At 37.2% G+C, this 19,502-nt stretch overlaps 1 pseudogene; it reads left to right on the top strand.

Annotated features, from left to right (window-relative positions):
- The first annotated feature begins 569 nt into the window (after positions 1 to 569).
- Positions 570 to 1,991, top strand: LOC148784819 (UDP-glycosyltransferase 71E1 pseudogene; annotated as a pseudogene).
- Positions 1,992 to 19,502: the final 17,511 nt, after the last annotated feature.

Raw genomic sequence — 19,502 nt, forward strand, 5'->3', positions numbered from 1 at the left:
GAAAAGAGTACTTATGTAATAGTTCGAAAGTCTTTTCACAACATGAATAAACACTTAAGAGATTATCACTTTTGTATATTTATCATAGTAATATGTTGCACTTATTAGTATTATTTTACATCTAATATATTATGGTAAAACATAAAGGTACATGAAAGTACGATCTAAAAATAATTATCTGTTATTAATAAAAATAAAATCAATTAGGTAGAAGTTACTCATATTAAATTTTTTCAAGCACTTCTATTTTAATAAAATTTATCACTTTTACTTATGATTTTATGATACTTATTTCTTTTTTTTTTTTGTAATTTAGATTAGTATTTTAATTTTATATATTAAATATTAGTGCTCTAGTAAATTAATTTTTTCTGAAAGCATTTAAAAATCACTTCAACAAATTAATCTTGTATAAATATTATTTATCTATTTATTTTTTAATTGAATATACTTTATTTAACAGTATTTTTGAATAAAATTTTATTCATTTACAACTAATTTTAATTCATTAATTAAAAAATTACTTAAACGTATGAGTGACTTTTATAATGAAAAACAAATACTTAGAATTCACACTTTTATTATTCCTATTCCCCGGAATCCAATTCCAGGATTCGTTTCATGGACATTGCAGACGTCACCCTGTCGACGTCCACGAACTCTCCCATAACCTTTCAGGGCCAATTCATCGAGAGTCACAAGGATCCTGTGAGAAATTCCGTGACCAAAATAGTCCAAGATTTTGGTCCAGGCTGTAGGCTCACCGGATTTGTGATTGACATGTTTTGCACTGCTATGATTGACGTAGCTAACGAGTTTGGCGTTCCGACCTATGTGTTTTACACGTCAGGGGCCTCAACTCTGGGGCTTTTGTTCCATTTCCAGGGCCTGAGAGATTATCAAAATCAAGACGTGACAGTGTACGAGAACTCAAGCGAGGAGCTGTCCATTCCGTCGTACAAATTACCAGTCCCTGCCAAGTTATTGCCTGCTTTCATTTTTCATAAGATTGGTGGCAGCTCGATGCTTCTCAATTACGCCAAGAGATTCAGAGAAACCAAGGGAATCGTGGTAAACACTTTCCTGGAATTAGAATCCCACGCAATGAAGTCCCTTTCAGAGGATGACAACATCCCACCAGTTTACTCAATCGGACCAATACTTCATTCAGACAATGAAAATAATCGTAACCCAAAGTATGATGAGATCATGAAGTGGCTTGATGAGCAGCATAATTCTTCAGTGGTCTTTCTCTGTTTCGGGAGCAAGGGGTGCTTCGATGATGACAGCCAGGTGAAGGAGATCGCGGTGGCGCTCGAACGGAGTGGCCATCGATTTTTATGGTCCCTGAGGAAGCCCCCTAATGAGGATCACAAATTCAGGATCACTCCAGGCGAGTACAAAAATCCGGAAGAAGTACTACCAGAAGGGTTCCTGGAACGTAATGCGGGGATTGGGAAGGTGATCGGCTGGGCTCCTCAAATGGCTGTTTTGTCCCACCGTGCTGTGGGAGGGTTCGTATCACATTGTGGATGGAACTCGACGCTTGAAAGCATGTGGTGCGGAGTGCCAATGGCAGTGTGGCCATTGTCAGCCGAGCAGCAAATGAATGCTTTCCAGTTGGTGAAGGATTTGGGAGTGGCCGTGGAGATAAAGATGGACTATAAGAGGAACTTGATGGGTGGTAGTAATATGATTGTAAAAGCTGAGGAGATAGAGAACGGAATCAGGCACCTGATGCAGCCCCAAAGTGAGATTCGGGACAACGTTGAAGCGATGAAATTGAAGAGTAGGATGACTTTGGTTGAAAATGGGTCATCCTTCGACTACGTTGGACGTTTCATAGACAATGTAATGGATAATATTCTATGACGACGCGACCTATAAAGTGTGTGATTGTTTACTTGTTCATTTTAGTGGTTTCAGTTGTTAATCTGTAAAGTGTGTGGTTGTTTACATTGTAGAATAAATATCGTGGATTAAGTACAAAATTTTAAAACTGTCTTGATATTCTAAATTTATAAACTTATATTAGTAGTTCATTACAGTCCCTGAATCAAATTTAAATATGACCAAATCAAAATATATTATTTAATAAATTAGATTTAAATATATGCTTAAATATATTTTTTGTTCTGTAATTTTGGCACTTCAATATTTTTATCCATTATCTTTCTACGATTACAAAATAGTTTTGTAACTTTTGATATTTCATAATTTTGATCCTTCGGGTGACAGATTACAAAGTCGTTGAGGTTTAATGGAATATTTTGCGACAATTTTTAAAACGACTTTCAAGTTACAACCTTGGCATGGAATACTTTTGTCGTAATAATAAGACTTTGCGACAAATTTTGTAATAAATTTGTAATTATGTGACGAATGATATTCATTGGAAAGATTGTTAATTATGTTTTCCAATAATGTTTTAATACATTAGCAACGCTTTTTGTTGCATATATTCCGTGCAAAATAATTAGAGGATTTTGCTGTGGATGAAATCTCGTGGCAAAAATGCTTAAATTTTTCAAATTCTGTATGTTTGCCAATTTGCAACGGGAATTTAATATATCCATGCGAACCAGTGGCGAAATCGCTACAAAGAAATTAATAGAAGAACACTTCCATCCTACTTTGGCACAATTTTTTGTATTTGTTAACAATATCTTTTTGCATCACTACACAAAAAAAAATACGGGATTTCAGAAGATTATAGGAATGTTTTTTTCGGTATTTGGCACAATTAGAAACCAAAGAAATTAATTTGAATCGAAGTTTAGACGGTTGGAAGGACCTTTTCAGTTTGGACGGTCATTGTAATACGTTGATGCTGATTATTCCTAATAGTGTATTTAAATATATATATTTTTTTTAATTGGAACATATTGGATAATATTTACAACAGTTATGTAATTTAATTTGGGTTATCTTCGGAACGTTTTTTGTAATATTCATGCCTGAATGTTATAACTGTATTTATTTGCATTTTTGATATATTTAAGAACACTCATTGAAATTGTAGTGATCAATTTTTGAATATTAGGCACGGTTTATTTTTTGTGGGGAACAGTATTTTATCACTGTTTTAGAAACTGTAGGTCCTATTTAAAAACAAGTTCTTAGAATTGTGTTAGCAATGATTTTAGGAACGGTTTTTTTTAGATTTGTAATTTTTTTTTATATTTACTAAAATCATTCCTAATTTTTTATTTAATAATAAAATATTAATAAATAATTTAATTTATGTATTTAATAAATAATTTAACCTATATATTTTAGTAAATAATTAAATTATTTTAGTAAAATTTATTATATTTATGAATTTAATTAATTGAATACGAAATAATGGAACGTATAAATATTATGAAACATGAATAATTAGTGAATATATAGTATATTAATATCAAATGTTATCCAATTACAAAATTAAAAAATAAAAATAAAACCTCAACATTCCGCATTAGTGACGTCCATATTGTCCTCGTTCGGCGCTAAGGGTCTGTCGGAGGCTGTGGTAGGGTGCTAGTGGAGGCGGTCAATTGTGACGGTCCCGTAGTCGAGGAGCTGGCCCGTATTTCCCTCATCATGGCCATCATATCGACCATCATCGTCTCCAGCTGACAGATGCAATTCTTCATGATCGGGTTTGATTGTGGCGGTGTCGGTGGGGGTGGCGATGGCTATGGCTACGTGGGCCTCAGAACCAAGGCCTACACGGTCCTTGTTCTTGCCCTCGACTGTAGCCATCCACAGCTGCTGCTCGGTCATCGCCACTGAATCCTCTGATTCAGCCGGGGTTTTGTGGTCCTCTGCCGTGGCCTGAGACTGATGATCCTCCGTCAGCTTCTAGAATGTCTCTTGCAAAACAAATAAAATTATTAGAACTTTACACCAAAATTATTTTTAAAAAATTAAATTACTAAGGTACTTACAGCCACCTTAGCTGCCTTCCAGCCGCTCCAGCCGCCATCGGCTTTCTTTTTGTAGCATCTGGCAAATAGTTCCATCTGCTTGGGTGGTTGATCGAGCTCTGCCTCCTATAAAATAATAAAAAAATTAGCATAATATTTATAAAATAATGATAAATCTTAAAAGAGAATGTATTGTACTTACCATCTTCCTCTTGAGTATGCTGATAGAAGAAAATCCCCTGCGGTACATAGTAGAGGAATCCGTTGGGTTCGATGCCTAATTCGCCTTATTCTTCACGGACTCCTCCTGGAAGTCCGCGCTGGGCCAACATGCCTGAACTAGAGCCCTACGTCATTGGTCAGCCAAAATGGCTTGACCAGCTCCCTCCTAGCGACGACAAACTTTTTTCGGATGTATTTGTTGGCCCACATGTGGAAGATCCAAATTATGGACTCATCATCACAGTCCCACAATAGGTCATCTACAAAATATCAAATTAAAAAAACATTAATAAAATTCATGTAACCATTTAGGTTATAAGATAATTCAAAATTATTTTAAAGTACATTACCTTCATGCTCTCAAATCAAAATTGTTGTTGCTCTGGCAGGACCTGCCTCAAACATCTCCAATGGTAGGAAAAATGTCCACACACCACCGCATTGATGCGTTAGTGAAATTTGTGATCAGGCCTGAAAGAACATGCTAACTGTGATTTTTAAGATAAAATAATACTACATATTAATCATAAACAAATTTACCTCGCGTCATCAGGACTGATACATTGACGTGCTGATGGTGGGGGATTGCTGGTGGTGATAGTGGTGGCTGAAGGTTCGGCCATGTCAAGTGGTAGGGTATAAGTGTAATTTCAAAAAAAAATTAGAAAAAAAGTAATTTTATATTTTTAAAAAGGGTCTAAGTGTAATTTACCCCTATAAAATATTTAGTAATTATAAGATATCAAGTTTTATTCTAAACATAGATTCTTGAAGCGTATGAATAAAATAAGAAAATAATAAAACTTATAAAATATTAGTTTTAATCATCATAGTTCAGTAATTAACATAAAAGAATCTATCAAAATTTTAAAAATACATTACAACTAACTTTCTTTGGAAAAAAATAAAAGATATTAATATTTGATTTTAGATTTTATTCTTTTAAAAAAAAATCAAATATTGGGTCCCATGATGACTTTAAGGGGTCTAGTGCCTTCTAGAAATTGTGTCATTTGTCTACAAAAGTTATAAAAGCAATGAAGAAATTATCTATTATAAGTGATGCAAATAATAAATATTTTTTAAGCTCAATAATTAAATTATGCTCAAATTCAGATCAAGAATTCAGACACTCTTAGTTCGACCCAACAAACCCAAACTCTGCTAACTCAAATATACTTGACACACAGTAATAATAATAGTTCAACCAGTCTGAATTATGCTACCCAGCTAAATGGGCAACCGATAAGAATAGGACTTATGCCAATAGGCCCAATGTCACTCTCAATTGCGGCATCAGCTACATTCTACATATCCCAGGTCATATCATCCTAAATGGATGCCACTAGGGGATGCAACAACCAACTAGATCCAATTGATGGAAGATCCGGGTGACTGACCCCCTATATTCTCAATTGATCTGGTAGGGCCACTTTTTGATAGCATATGTTTTAGAGGACAACTTCAACAGTTGGATAAACATCATCTCTAAAACATAGGCATTTCCAAAGTTTTTAGGGGATATCTCAACCACCTTTAAACAACGTCTAAGTCTCTCAAGATTTACTCCTATAAATAAGGTGCAAGAGAAGTCAACCAGGGGTGTAAACGAGTCGAGCTCGAGTTTGAATTTTTATTTTGAACTGGAGCTTAGCTCGACCAACTTTTATGAAAGAAGCTCGAGCTCAAGCTCAAAGCACATATAAAGAGCTCGAGCTCATGACATCATTTTCCATCTAGTCCACCGAGAACTCGAGCCCAAGCTCGTACTTTACAATACATTTTTCTTTAGTTCAAGCTTGGGAGCATATTAATTATAAAATGTATTAAACATTAGATCAACATCTAGAAATGAGAGTACAAATCATGCATGGAATAAGATCTCTACCAAAACCATAACTTTGCATGAGGTTGTCCTTATATATGAAAAGGATTTTCAAGGACACTGGCGTAGAAATGAAGCCGATGCATATCTTTTTTAGTAATTGCTATCAAGATAGTAAGATCCTGAAGCATGCAGTCAAAATTTTACACAAACAATTTGTACAAGCAGTTCAAGAAAGATTATGTAACTAGAACTGGTGCTTTGTCATGTAAAGAAATTGCATCCGAATATACGGCGTACGGATTCAAGTTAACCAATGCAGAGAACAAAAACAAATGGGTATACCCTGTATTCCTTGATATAAATTCTTTGATAGTTGAGTGTAGTTACAAGAAATATAGTTGGATGGGAATGCTTTGTTCACATGCTTTAGTAGCTCTTCATCGTACAATGTTCATGAAGTTCCTCAACATTATATTCACACTCAATGGACTAAGGATGTGAAGAAACATTTTAATATGTTGGATGAAGGAGAGCCTACAAGAATGGATGATAAGGAGGCAAGAGCCACATACACTAATAGGGTAATGAGATTACCTTATGAACTTAAGACAAGAAGTGAGAACTGTAAGGAAGCAAGAAGTATTATACGCTAGAATAGATAACCAAAAAGTCAGTTAGACTGGTTGTTTTCTATTGGTCAATATTTATTAAGAATAATATTTTGCCATGATAAATATAATAAGTGTCATCAAAGGCATTAGTATTTTGTTATGCTTACTACTTATATTTAACATGTTTCAATGTGAACAAAATGCCCACAATTCGAAAGGTTAAACCCATGGACCTGTGTTGCACACAGGTCGGTAGCTATGAAGCCAACTTCTAAAGGTCGATCTAAGAAGTTCCAAATCGAGGACCTCAAGATGGGACATCGAAAGTCCTATAGAAACTTGCACTAAGTGTTGCAGTGTCGTGTTTCAACGGCAGGAGATGTAGATCATCTATGCAATTTTAGTGGATCGGCAAGGTAGTCGACTAACTGAACTGACTCGCTGGAATTGTCATTTAGAAATCTTGAGGGCTTAGTCGGTATCATGACTGAAATTTTGATTTTGATAGTACGAGATTAGTTTTCAAACTTGAGAAATCTTGGCAGTCACATGCATACGAAGAGTGTATCTTGGATCTAGCGAGAGGTAACTTTGTCGTGAGGTATAGTCATTATAAACCTTCTCTAGTGCTATCGGAGTATGTAGCAAGGACAGTGGGTTCTAAAAAAAAAAAATTTAGTCCCCTGTCAATATTGTGACAACGAGAGCTCCTATGCGCTCTCAGATGGTTTAGACTCTTTAAACCTATGTCCATAGTGATTGATTAAGTGGAAAGAAATTTCCTACGAATATCATTAGAGTAACCACATCTCGAGTATGAAGCATAGAAGCCTAGTCAAGCATGAAAACCAACGCCCAATTCCATACGCTAGAGTGTGGTCGGGAGACGATTGACAATAGGATGGTACCCATATGAAACTTGGAGTTTAAATGTTCACGCCACTGTTCACCTAGTCTTTAGTGCCATAGACTAATGCTAGACGTTCCATTGTAAAAGGCTGATTCTGGTTATTGGTTAGTTAAAAATAGTTCATTAAATGAGATTTTAATTAATTGCATTGGTCACACACACTCAAGTCTAGCTGCAAGTGAATCTAAAGAGTCATCCATAAATCATTCGAAAGTAATGGAATTACTTTAGAATTAATTCCAGAAGAGGAGAGTTGGATTAAATTAATTCTTGGGGTATATTTTATTTTGCCATCCAAATTATAATCATTTTTACACTTTGCCAACTTACCATCTCAATTTTGCAAAATTTATATTTTGTCATATACGATTATTTTTTTGTTGATTTTGTTGTAAAAAAATATCACATGCTGTGCATATATAAAAAATATCATATTATATAATTCTTAAATATCACATTTGCACTGTATATGATTTTTCTCGACAAAAAATTTGATTGAAAAATAGTTATAAATGGCTAAGTACAAATTTTCGTATGGTATGTTGATACAAAAATATAATTAGATGGCAAAGTGTAAAAATGGTCATAGTTCAGATGGAAAATATAATTAGCAATAATTCTCATAAATGATTTATTTGGAGTCATTCATTGGATGGATGATCCAAAATCTAGTTAATTAGATTAATGAATTTTGGATTTAGCCTTTAAATTAATTGGATTAATTTAAGAGGCTTGAGCTAATTCATTTATGAGTTGGAGTTATTAATTAATTAGTAGATGGACTTATCTAATTAGTGGATTGGACTCATTAATTAGAAATGGGCTAGAAATTAGTTGGACTAATTAAATATGATTGGGCTTAATTAATTTAGTGGATCTGATTTATTTAATTAATTAAGTGCAGGTGGGCTTGAAAGTATTTAATTGAATTAAATATTCACTTGAACTTTTTTTGTTGGGTAATTCATTTAATTATATTAAATAGTAAGCCCTATAGAATAAGTTACTGGACTCAATTTAATTAGATTGAACTAGTTAACTGATCTTGGTCCAAGTGTATGCAAGCCTTAGCCCATGTTTACTTTTTCTAGGTCGACTTGCCTTGGTTTTGAGCACGAAAAACAGCTGCTAAGTTTCAAGGCCATCCTTGAGTTCGCCGCTAAACGAAGAGCTCATCTCAGATAGTTGGTAAGGCTGACAAAGACCGTTCATAGTAAGTGGGAACTCCTATCCCGAGGTAAGAAAGAATAGACGACCTACTAAAGATAGATCGTCAAATGGTGACGTATATAAAGAAGTGGCCGGTTCCTCTGAGACTTTCACTTCCTCACAAACTGAATTGCTTTCTAGAGTTTCTGTTGTCAAAGCTGAGCTTGTTCTCTCCACTCTTGTTGCTTTCCTTGCTATTGCTTCTGTTGAATGGTTGAGGGATGAAGGGTGAAGGTTTCATAGATCATAAAAGGTATATGTCCAGCCAAGTACTACCTCACTTCAAATACTTCCTTTCATGATCCGATTCAACATAATCCTAGTGGAAGTGCAACATGCGAGTGTGATTCTAGCGTATGCTCAGTTCCTACACACTACTCTACTCGGAAGGGATGTTGTGCTCGCAAAAGACCATATAAAGTGAGTCTCGTCTACTCAATTACATCGAGCCGCAATCTCAATTCAATTCGGAATGAAAACATAAAAGTAAGATTTGACAGCTATATGAGATGCAAAAAGTGGAATTGGGCGCTTGGTCCTAGACAGAAACTGACTTGCAAGATTCCACAGCTATATAAAATGCTTCTTTTTCAGTGATCGTATAGTAAAGTATAGTATTTCGCCTAAAGTTTAAAGTAAGTTCGTAGGCGGTATAGAGTCAAGTATCAATATCATATTTGAAGCTGTTGTTAACTAAAGAAAAGTATTCTAGGCATTTTCTATGGTGGATGGTAACTCTTGCTGCTGAAATTTGAGTAAATTCAGTAAGATTCTACTTTCGCGACGGTAGGTGTAGAGGAGCGATCCGTTAACTAGTCTCAGACGGGTCGCCTTTTTTGGGGTTTTGGATGGTGAAGATGTTAGATGAGTGTTGAAGGTTCGACTTCTAGTAGGATCTTTATTGTGATGCTGATTTTTGAATTTGAGGGGTGGTGGAGTCTTGGAAAGTTGGCAGAGATAGGAAAGTTACCTCGTTGACTAGCTATTTCTTCTTTTGCTCCTAACTTTATTCCAACTCTTCCTCATGTCAAAACTCTCTCTCCTAGCCGATTTCTCTCCATCACAAGGAAAAATCCCTCCATCCTCCATCTCTATGTCTCTTGTTCTTCTTGGTATAAAACCAAGTGAAAAACTAGGTAGATCGGAAAATAGTCTAAGTAATAGTATAGTTTTTCAATCCCTCTTCCCGAATTTGTTCCTTGCTAGGAGAATAATAAATCCCACATTCCTAGTGTGGTGTGGACGATATTAGAGGAATCATGCATTGGAGTTTTGCATGGACAAACGCCGAAGAGGAGATCAATATGTATAGCCGATTAAAAGGGAATACAGGTAGAGGCAATTTTACTATTGTGCTTTCGATTTTTTCTTTTCTTTTTATAACCTAGATTGTAGATCTAGTATTATTTTATTTGATCTATGCAATTTATACATTGATAACTCGGGAACATTAAGAATACACCCGTTGAATGTGTTTAATTCTTTTTATTTTACGCCTTTTTGTGCTTCCACTCGATCCCAGGGTGATGGGGTAAAACCCTAATTTGTCTGAGAAAGACTATTTTGCCCTCAAAAGAATACAATGTTACAAGTTTACTAGAAGGATCTGCGCATTTTCGACCTGGGTTGGGTCGCGATCCGACCCGACAATTCGAGACACGTGGAAGACGCGCATTGGACCATCCAAAACCTCAGTTTCTCTCTATAAATACTCCAGAGTCAGTGCATTAATGGTACGCTCACTTTACCACACTTTACTCTCTGGTCGATTCGGCTCTCTAGCTCACCAGTGACCTTCACGACCTCAAATATCAAATACTGACATAAGCATCGGAGGGTCTTAGCTGGGGGCCACCCCAGCAAGTCTAACGATCTGCTTCTTTTCTGAGGGCCCAATCACTAGTCTGGGAGAGGTAGCAACCTCGAACCGCTTGGAGGACCATCTCGCCCGACCAAGAAGGTCGCGTGGATTTCGACCCGGATCAGTTGGCGCCGTCTGTGGGAATCCTAAGAAGAGTTCCTTTGATTTGGTTTTGAGGTGGTTGATGGACTTCGATATTCAGCAAGGGTGAATTTACCATGTCAAGATCACCAAGGCACGAGCAAGAGGGAATGTAGCATCTAACGAACGAAGAGAAGCGATAGATAATTGAGATAGCAAGTAGGAATATTATGGTGGAGCATGAAAGGAAAATGATTTCACCGGCTGTGAGGGAATCAGCAAGGAGAAGCATGATTGAAGAACAGAGGAGAGCGATCGCAGATGACCATGTGGAAGGAATTGGTCGCCCAAGGAGGAACATGGAACTTGCCGGAAGCCAGCTGGGTAAGAGAGAGATCGGTCACCGCATTTAGCAATATCAGGACGAGGAAACTAACGATCTCTAGACCTGAAGTGGAAACCGTGGGGAAGCAGATAGAAATATTGAAGGAACAATTAGACGACTTGAAGAAGCGAGGCGACCTGGTGCGCCAGAATAGGAACTCGCCTTTTGCTAGCAAAATTCTAAAGTCTTGCGTCCAAACTTTCGACTACCTGACCTACCCAAATATGATGGGTCGAAGGATCCGTGGGAGCACATCTCTGTTTTCGAATTGGTAATGAACTTTTATGGGCTAACAGATTCTATTAATGCAAAGTTGCTTATGACTACTTTGATCGGAAAGGCACAAGAATGGTTTACCAGTTTGCCGTGTGGAACCATCAGATCATATAGGCAACTGGTCGAAAATTTGCACTTCACTTCGCTAGCAGAAGGAAATCGAAAAAATCAGCGACCTACCTATTCACGATCTAGTAAAGAAGTGATGAATCCCTTAAAAATTTCATAGGGAGATTTAATGACGAGATCTTAAAGGGACAGGATTTGCGGATCGATATGATAACGAGCATGTTGATACATGGGCTGAAGAACGGACCGTTCGCGTCAATGGTAGCAAGAGATCCGCCAGGAGATACAAAACATTTGATGCACTTAGCCCGAAAGTATATCGATGAGGAGTTGAATGGGATCAAGGACATAATGGAATTGAGGTTGAGATCGAGATAAGCAAAATCGAGCAGGATATCAGCTTGTAAATATGGGTACGCCTGTATTTCTATTACTTTCACTGCAAATGTTAGCTATCGCTGGAACAATATTCTTGCTTGCACTAAAAATTATGGGATTATGTATCTTACTGCAATATCTTGAGTTGTTTTATATATCTATGTAAAAATATTTGCATGAATTAAATAGTACTCTGGTAACTTACATGACAACAAAATTTGCGACTTGGTGCCTAAAAAAGACCAACAAAATGCGACCTAAGAAAGGTGATCATGCGTCTAAAAAAGACCACAACAATAATAAGCAACCTAAAAAAGGTCAAGATTCATCTCAAAAAGGCCACATGAATATGCGACCAAAAAAGGTGCGGCCTGGCATCTGAAAAAGATCAATTACATGCAACCTGAAAAAGGTGCAACTCGATATCTGCAAAAGACTACAGCCTGAAAAAGGTCGGGATGTGTCTGAAAAAACCAACAAACGCGACCTAAAAAGAGTGCGACCCAATGTCTGAGAAAGATCGCGATCTAAGAAAGGTGATCATGCGTCTGAAAAAGACCACAGTAATACGTGATCTGAAAGAATGCGACCTTGTATTTGAAAAAGACCACAACAAATGCGACCTGAAAAAGGTGCGACAATATCTGAGAAAGACAACGACCTGAGAAAGGTGATATCATACGTCTGAAAAAGACCACAGTAATACATGATTTGAAAGGATGCGGCCTTTGTATTTGAAAAAGATCACAACAAACGCGACCAGAAAAAGGTGCGACACAATGTTTGAGAAAGATCGCGACCTGAAAAAGGTGATATCATGCGTCTGAGAAAGACCACTAATACGCGACTTGAGAAAGGTCAACATGGTGTCTGAAAAAAACCACAACAAAACACTACCTGAAAAAGGTGCGATCTGGCGACTGAATATGACCTCTAATATGTGACCTAGAGTCTAAGAAAAAGTGCAATTCGACATCTGAAAAAAGAATTACAACCTAAAAAAAGTAGAAACTCTGCAAAGAATCGACCTGAAAAAGGTCGAGGTGCATCTGAAAAAGACCATGATAATACGCTATCTGAGAAAGATGCGACCCCATTTCTGCAAAAGGTTGCAACCTGAAAAAGGTCGTATCATGCAAGGATGGATCTATCTGAAAAAGATATCTAGACAATTATCTTTACCTTAACTTGGGGTGGATTACATTCAAGGGAATGTTTCTTATTTTGTTTGTTCAATGGAATTCTTTGAAGTGCAAATGTTAAAGGGGATTTCTCGAGAAGAAAAAAGAAGTTCATTGATCTGAGAAGTGATTTACAAATTTTGGTGACATTAGGCGATCTACATGAAAGTCAAATTGCAAGTTGAAAATACACAAAAGCATATTAATCTGCTTACTCTTCATCCATCTTCTCGATCTCCTCCACTAAGACCCCAAATTCATCGTCATGTTTTAGGGGGAGTTCTTCAGGGAATGCAGCCAGGTTGCCATCGAGAGTGGGACCGATCCAGTTTATGTAGAAACCATCGGCAAACCCTTTCAACTTCGTAATTTGAGAGGTGCAGCGATCAAAGCCTTGCATTAGGTAATCAGATGACTTGATCTCTACAGTGATCTGAAATGCAGTAGACTTAAAAAAATCTCGAGCTGCTGCTAATATTCCTATCAAGTTAGATACTCTTCGCGACCAGCCATTTGACTTGCAGAAAAGCCTTCTGCCTTAGCCGATTTTGCAGTTGCTGCGATCTTCGACCTAAGTTCTCGCAATTGAGCTTCAAGCTTAGCCCTCTCTAGCTCACGGGTCGCAAGTTTGGATCTCTCTTCTTCCAACAATTTGTCAGCGATCATCTTCTCATGCCACCAGTAAGTGAGAGATGATGGCCAAAAGCAGAAACCTACAAACATCAACAAAGAAATAGGAAAGAATTTCGTATCAAGCGGAGGACAATTCACGACCTTTTGTTGAAGAATATTACCTGTGAGTGAATGAGCAAAGTTTTTCTCAACGCAGATATGCGATATAGGAGTTAGAAGGGCTAGTTCGCGAGGAAGAATTGTGGATTTATATAACTCCCACGAGTCTTGGCGAACAAGGGTTTTCAACACCAAACTTTGGTTAGAGATGGCCTAGTTGGGTGTCAGTTTCTCGCCTTCCATTGCAGAAGGTCTATATGAAGGCGATTGGAGTTCTACCTGGGCCTCATTCCACCAGGTCGTGAGTTCATCAACTAACCTCAGGCTCTCAGCTTCCTCCAATGCTGAAGCGACGGCTTTGGTTTTCTTCCGAGAGGATGTTGGGCTAGGTCGCATGGGCTCGTGTTTCCTCTAAGACGATGCTGCAACAACCTCCTTTCCCATTGATTTTTTCGGATAAGTGGCTCAGGGTCAGGTTCTTTTCGAGATTCTTCAATTGGCAGGTTCTCAGCAATGGGGTTGCTATTTTCATTGGCGATCTTAATAGGAGTTAAGTTGTGTGGACTTGGAGAGTGATCGGCGAGCGACCACGGAGTACTTGCAATAGGATCATATGGGGGATGCAAGGAGTCTGATTGCGGAGTAACTGTTTGTTTGGCCTTCTTGGCATGAATTCTCTTGATGATCCAAGCATCCATTATGATAGAGGCTGCAGGAAAAAGAATTTTAGTCACCACTACATACGAATAAATTGCAAGAAAAGTGACGAAAGAAGTTGATCACCTAAAAAACCCTTGGTTTGACTGGGAGCCGGACTGAGACCAACGAGCTTCAAAGTATTCTCCATCAAAAGTAGATTGGCCTTGTATTGATACCGGCTGAGGTTACGAATCAAATCGTCATCTAACCCTATATCATGGATTTTGTGGTCCGCTAATCACAAGGAAATGGCCAGATTTGACTTGGGGGAGGTCGAAGAAAAAAGAACTTATCTTTCCAAGAGCCCACATTTGATTTCAGATTGAAAACAAAGGCACAGTGGGGTTTTGCAGTGAGATAGAAGAAACCCTGGTCGCCTGACCTCTTCGAGGTCGTGAACTTATAAAGTTACCAGAAGCTGTCGAAGTTGGGTTCGAGTTCTAAGTGCTCCATTATTATACTACAGGCAAGTATGCGATGTATGGAATTTGGAGCTAACTGCCTCGGGCATATTTCTAACCTAGATAGTATTCGAGCAATAGAATGGGAGAACGCAGACCCGTGTCTAAATGTACAACGAAAATTGGACAACTACCTTTGGATAATAAAGGTTGATTAGTGGCATCATTTTGAATATTATAAAGGGTTTATTGAAACTTTTTGTCCTAGAGGTGTTTGGAATTTTGGACTTCAAAAAGTGAAACTTACAATTCGATCTATTATCTTGGTAAATTTTTCGACTTGCTAACACATTTTTATAGGAATTTCTAAATTTGTCCAATATTAGCATGTGCAAGTTCTGTGTTGCCGTAAATTTAAGTATATACATGACTTGCACATGTGATGTTCCAACTAATTATTAAATTACAGGGAAAATATAAAATCATGAAATTTGCAAAACTAATGGACCAGATCACAAGTTCTAATTTAGGATGAAAGTTAGCATAATTTTAAATAATCCATAGTGTAGTAAGAGGGCACCATACTCAATTAAATTCAAACAAATCCAAATTATTGTATCAAACGCACCCATACAACCATCCACACTCGTGCCATCACCGTCCAACGTACACAAAATCTCTGAATCAGTTGGGCCATCTAGATGTGGACTATCGAAAAATCGTCCAATCATCTCTTGCCAGATCCAAGATATAGTCATCATATGCATGCGACTGCCATGAATCCTCAAGTCCATGCACTAAACATGTACTATCGGAGTGGGGAATTCAACTCATACCGACTAAGCCTCCAAGACTTCTATATGACAATTTTCACGAGTCAGTTCAATCAGTTAACAACCTTGTCAACTAATCCACTAAAATTACCTGGAGGGTCATGATTGGGGTCGCTACATAGGTCGTTTCTATCTATCCTAGGAGAAGAACCTACTTGCTTTTTGTGAGCTAAGGGCATATGGGAGGCCGCAGATGAGGTGTCGGATGATCTACTAGATGAACTATCAGACGAGCTATCAGAACTACTAGGCTCAAATTTGAATACATAATTTAAAAGAGATGTCGCATAGAAGTGCCTGGCGTTGAGGCAGATCACTGTTAGAGGAGGCAGATCGCACTTAAAGAGGTTGAGATCACGAGAGCATGGCGAATTTGCAGCCAACCTCCTCTCTATTTATAGGGGTAAACTCATGGAGATTTGCGCCTGGGCCAACGGTTGGATGCAAGGTAGCAATGATGATCTAAAGGCTGAGATCGACAGACTTTTCGACTTCCCTTAGTGTGCTCTGCACACTAAGAGAAGTGTGGGAGTAATGATGGGGTAGAACCCTAATTTGATGACCCAAATGATCCTTTTTACCTTCATCAATCAGACCAATCTAGTCGTATACTGTCACTCAACAACTAAATGACGAAAACTATAGCTCATGAATCCGTGCAATGCTCATGGCCCTCAACTTCAAGAACAAGGTATGTTTCATTGATAGAACTATCAAGAGGTCATCCGAATATTCCTTCGTTGAACTCCAACACTGGAAACACTATGATCTCGTAAGGGTGTCGAGTTTTAATTTAATAGCGCAGGATATCAGAGCAAGTATTTTCTCTAATGATGATGCTCATGAAATTGGTCAGACTTAAAGGAACGATTTTCTCGTACTAACAGAGTTCATCTTTCTATATTGAAGAAGCTGTACATAATTGTAAACAGAAAAACATGAGCTTGGAGCCTATTGTACCAAGCTGAAGGGCCTATGAGATGAGCATGACGCATTGTTTTGCATTCCAACATGCACTTGTGGTTTTATAAATGAAGTCCTATAGTTTCAAAAAAATCAATACACCATGAAATTCCTTATGAAACTTAATAAAGTTTGTGCCACCGTCCGAGGATGAATTATTCTTATAGAATTACTCCCTAGAGTAAATAAATCTCATTCTCTCATTCTCCAAGATGAAAAACAGCAAGGAATATCAAAAGAAAGTGCACTACTGGTTGAAGCTTCAGCCTTTGTTGTGAAGAAAAATTTAAGAAATTTAGAGAGAGGCTTTACACTTAAAAATCCTCATTTGAAATGTGAAACTTGTGACAGAATCGAATACACTTCTGAAACATGCCAAGCGAATCTCAAATGTGACTATTGTGGGTGGATAGGTCATACTATTGCAGTTTGACAAAAACGATGAAAGGCAAATCCCATCGGTGGCGGATCTGACCAGAAAGACCATAAAGTTCTTTCATCAAAGGCAAATCATGCTAGATTTATTATATATTTCAAGAAAATTGTTGGATTTTAGCCAAATAGTAGGAAAAACAAATATAATTTTAAAAATTATTGAGATTTAAACCACTAAATTATAATGTAGTTTATAATAAACTACAAATAATGTATTATACTTTATAATAAATAAAATTATTATAATATATATTTATATTTGTAAATACTATAAGGATTTAGGAAATTATTGGATATAAAGATTTAGAAAAAATATAAAAAAATTGCCATTATTAGGATTATTTAAAAGCTTCAATAATTATATTAATTACATAATTATTATAATATTTAGATAATTAAAATAATTATAAAATTTTGAAAAATTATAATAAATAAAACAATTAATATTTACTATAATTTTATAGATTAAGTTTAGTGGTGGTCCGCCTCCTCCAGGACGTGGATGAGGCTGCAACCTTGGACTTGGACGCCGTCATGACCCACCGGCTCCACCATCGGTGTGTGATGCTTCCTAGGTTGCGGAAGCAGTGTACCAACCACCCCCATCACTTAATATGGCTGGCCCTCAGCCGCCGCATAGAGTCTAGATGAGGCTGGCCAACTCTTTGCTACGCCGGCTGCAAATGAGGTTGGAGTTTCTATTGTGGCACCGGCGGTAGTTCCTGCCCGCTCGTGGGTTGCACAATCACCACTGGCAGTCCCCTCACCATCAACGCACTAGTATATCAGTCTTGATGACACTAGGTATTTTTTTTCATTATGTTATTTTTGTACATTTTATTTTTAAATGACTAATCAACATGTTATTTCATGTTTGATCGAAAAATTCACGAGCGCATTGATCAGGGGGTACGATGGCTTTATCTCCACCCCTGGGGATGTTTGCGATAGGTGCTGCCAGAGCACCAATAGTTTTGATTCGAGAGCTTAAAGGTAATTATTTTTTAAACTTTTCTATTGTCATATAATTTAAACCTTTTTTAATATTTTAATATATTTTTCTTTTCTGTAATATTGCAGATGACATATTGGTTTGACTGTGATAAAGAGTTTATATTTCAGATCTCTCATATATGGGTGGGCGAGTTCATCCAGAAGCAGTTCACCATCACCAGGGCTCAATTGACCAGGCTGGTGTGGCTGCCCAACGAGGTCTGGTGCCAACAACAGCTATACAAGGCTAGCTTGGACTTCAAGGATGAGCCCATGAAGAACAAGATTAACTGGTAAGCCAAACCCACCTGCGATAACTAATGTTTACCACAGAGAGATCTTCCTTAGCCGGCATGCACAAGAGAAATATGGTAAGTTTTTATTTTTTATTTTTTTAAAACTTTATTAATAATTCATAAATAGTTTTGTTAATTGTTCTTTTCATGTACAGGAGGCAGTGCTCGGTCGGCCTGAGAAGTAGATGAAGTTATTCCCTAGATGCTACAAGAGAAAGGCCAATGCTAGCTGGAGTGGCCCGAAGGCAGCGCAGGTGGCCATAAGTAATAATTTTTAAAATATTTTGTTTGTTTAACTTTTTTTAATACTAACATTTTTATTTGTTTTGTACGAGAAATTCCAAAAGTTGTTGGAGGATCACCAGCCTCAAAATATGACCGACGGGCAGCATTCTCCGGCCTCATATGAGTGCTCGATGGGGATGACCGAGTAGCAGCTGTGGCTGACAACAATTGGTGACAAGAATAAAAGCTATGTATCAGGCTTTGGTTTTGAGGCCTACGCCTCAAGCTGGACCTACACATCACCATGCCACCCCTATGCCCGATGATGATGGTCGATATAGTGATCATGATGAAGTTCATGTAGGCCGACGCATTGACTTGATTTTTCACAACCCAACCCTTTGACTGTTGACCCATCATAGCCTTTGGCAGAACCCCATGCCTCGAATGATGAGGAGATGGACCATGCTAACGAGGGGCCCGAGATGTAGATTAAGGTTTTTTATATTTGTAAATGTATAATTTTTATATTAATATAATTTTTTCAGTAACTATCTATTTTTTAATGTTACTTGTATCCATAATATTGTATTAAATTAAATTAAATTAATTAATTTTATTAAATTCACTAATTAATTATTGTTATAAAAAATTATTGCAAAATTTCAAAAATTACTTTTTAATAAATATAAATTAGGAACTGACTTTTACACAATAACTGAATGTTGCCAAGAAAATAAATACTGTTCCAAAATTCATAATATAGTATTGGAGGAAACATGCTTAAAAGTGTATTAAATCTAGTGGAAATGGTGGTGCAAACATAATTCTGAATCACATTCTACAACAACGACCCAACAGTTTCAACATGTATTCCAAATAAAGAACAAAGTCGTGCCAAAATATATTCCAAATGAAGGATCAAACATATTTTAACACCCACTCCAAAATATATAACTAGCACATTCAAAATTGTGCCAAAATATATTTCTAAATGAGTTGG

The sequence above is a fragment of the Sesamum indicum genome, linkage group LG12, assembly GCF_026168435.1.
Source record: "Sesamum indicum cultivar Baizhima isolate 11 linkage group LG12, ASM2616843v1, whole genome shotgun sequence".
NCBI lineage: Eukaryota > Viridiplantae > Streptophyta > Magnoliopsida > Lamiales > Pedaliaceae > Sesamum > Sesamum indicum.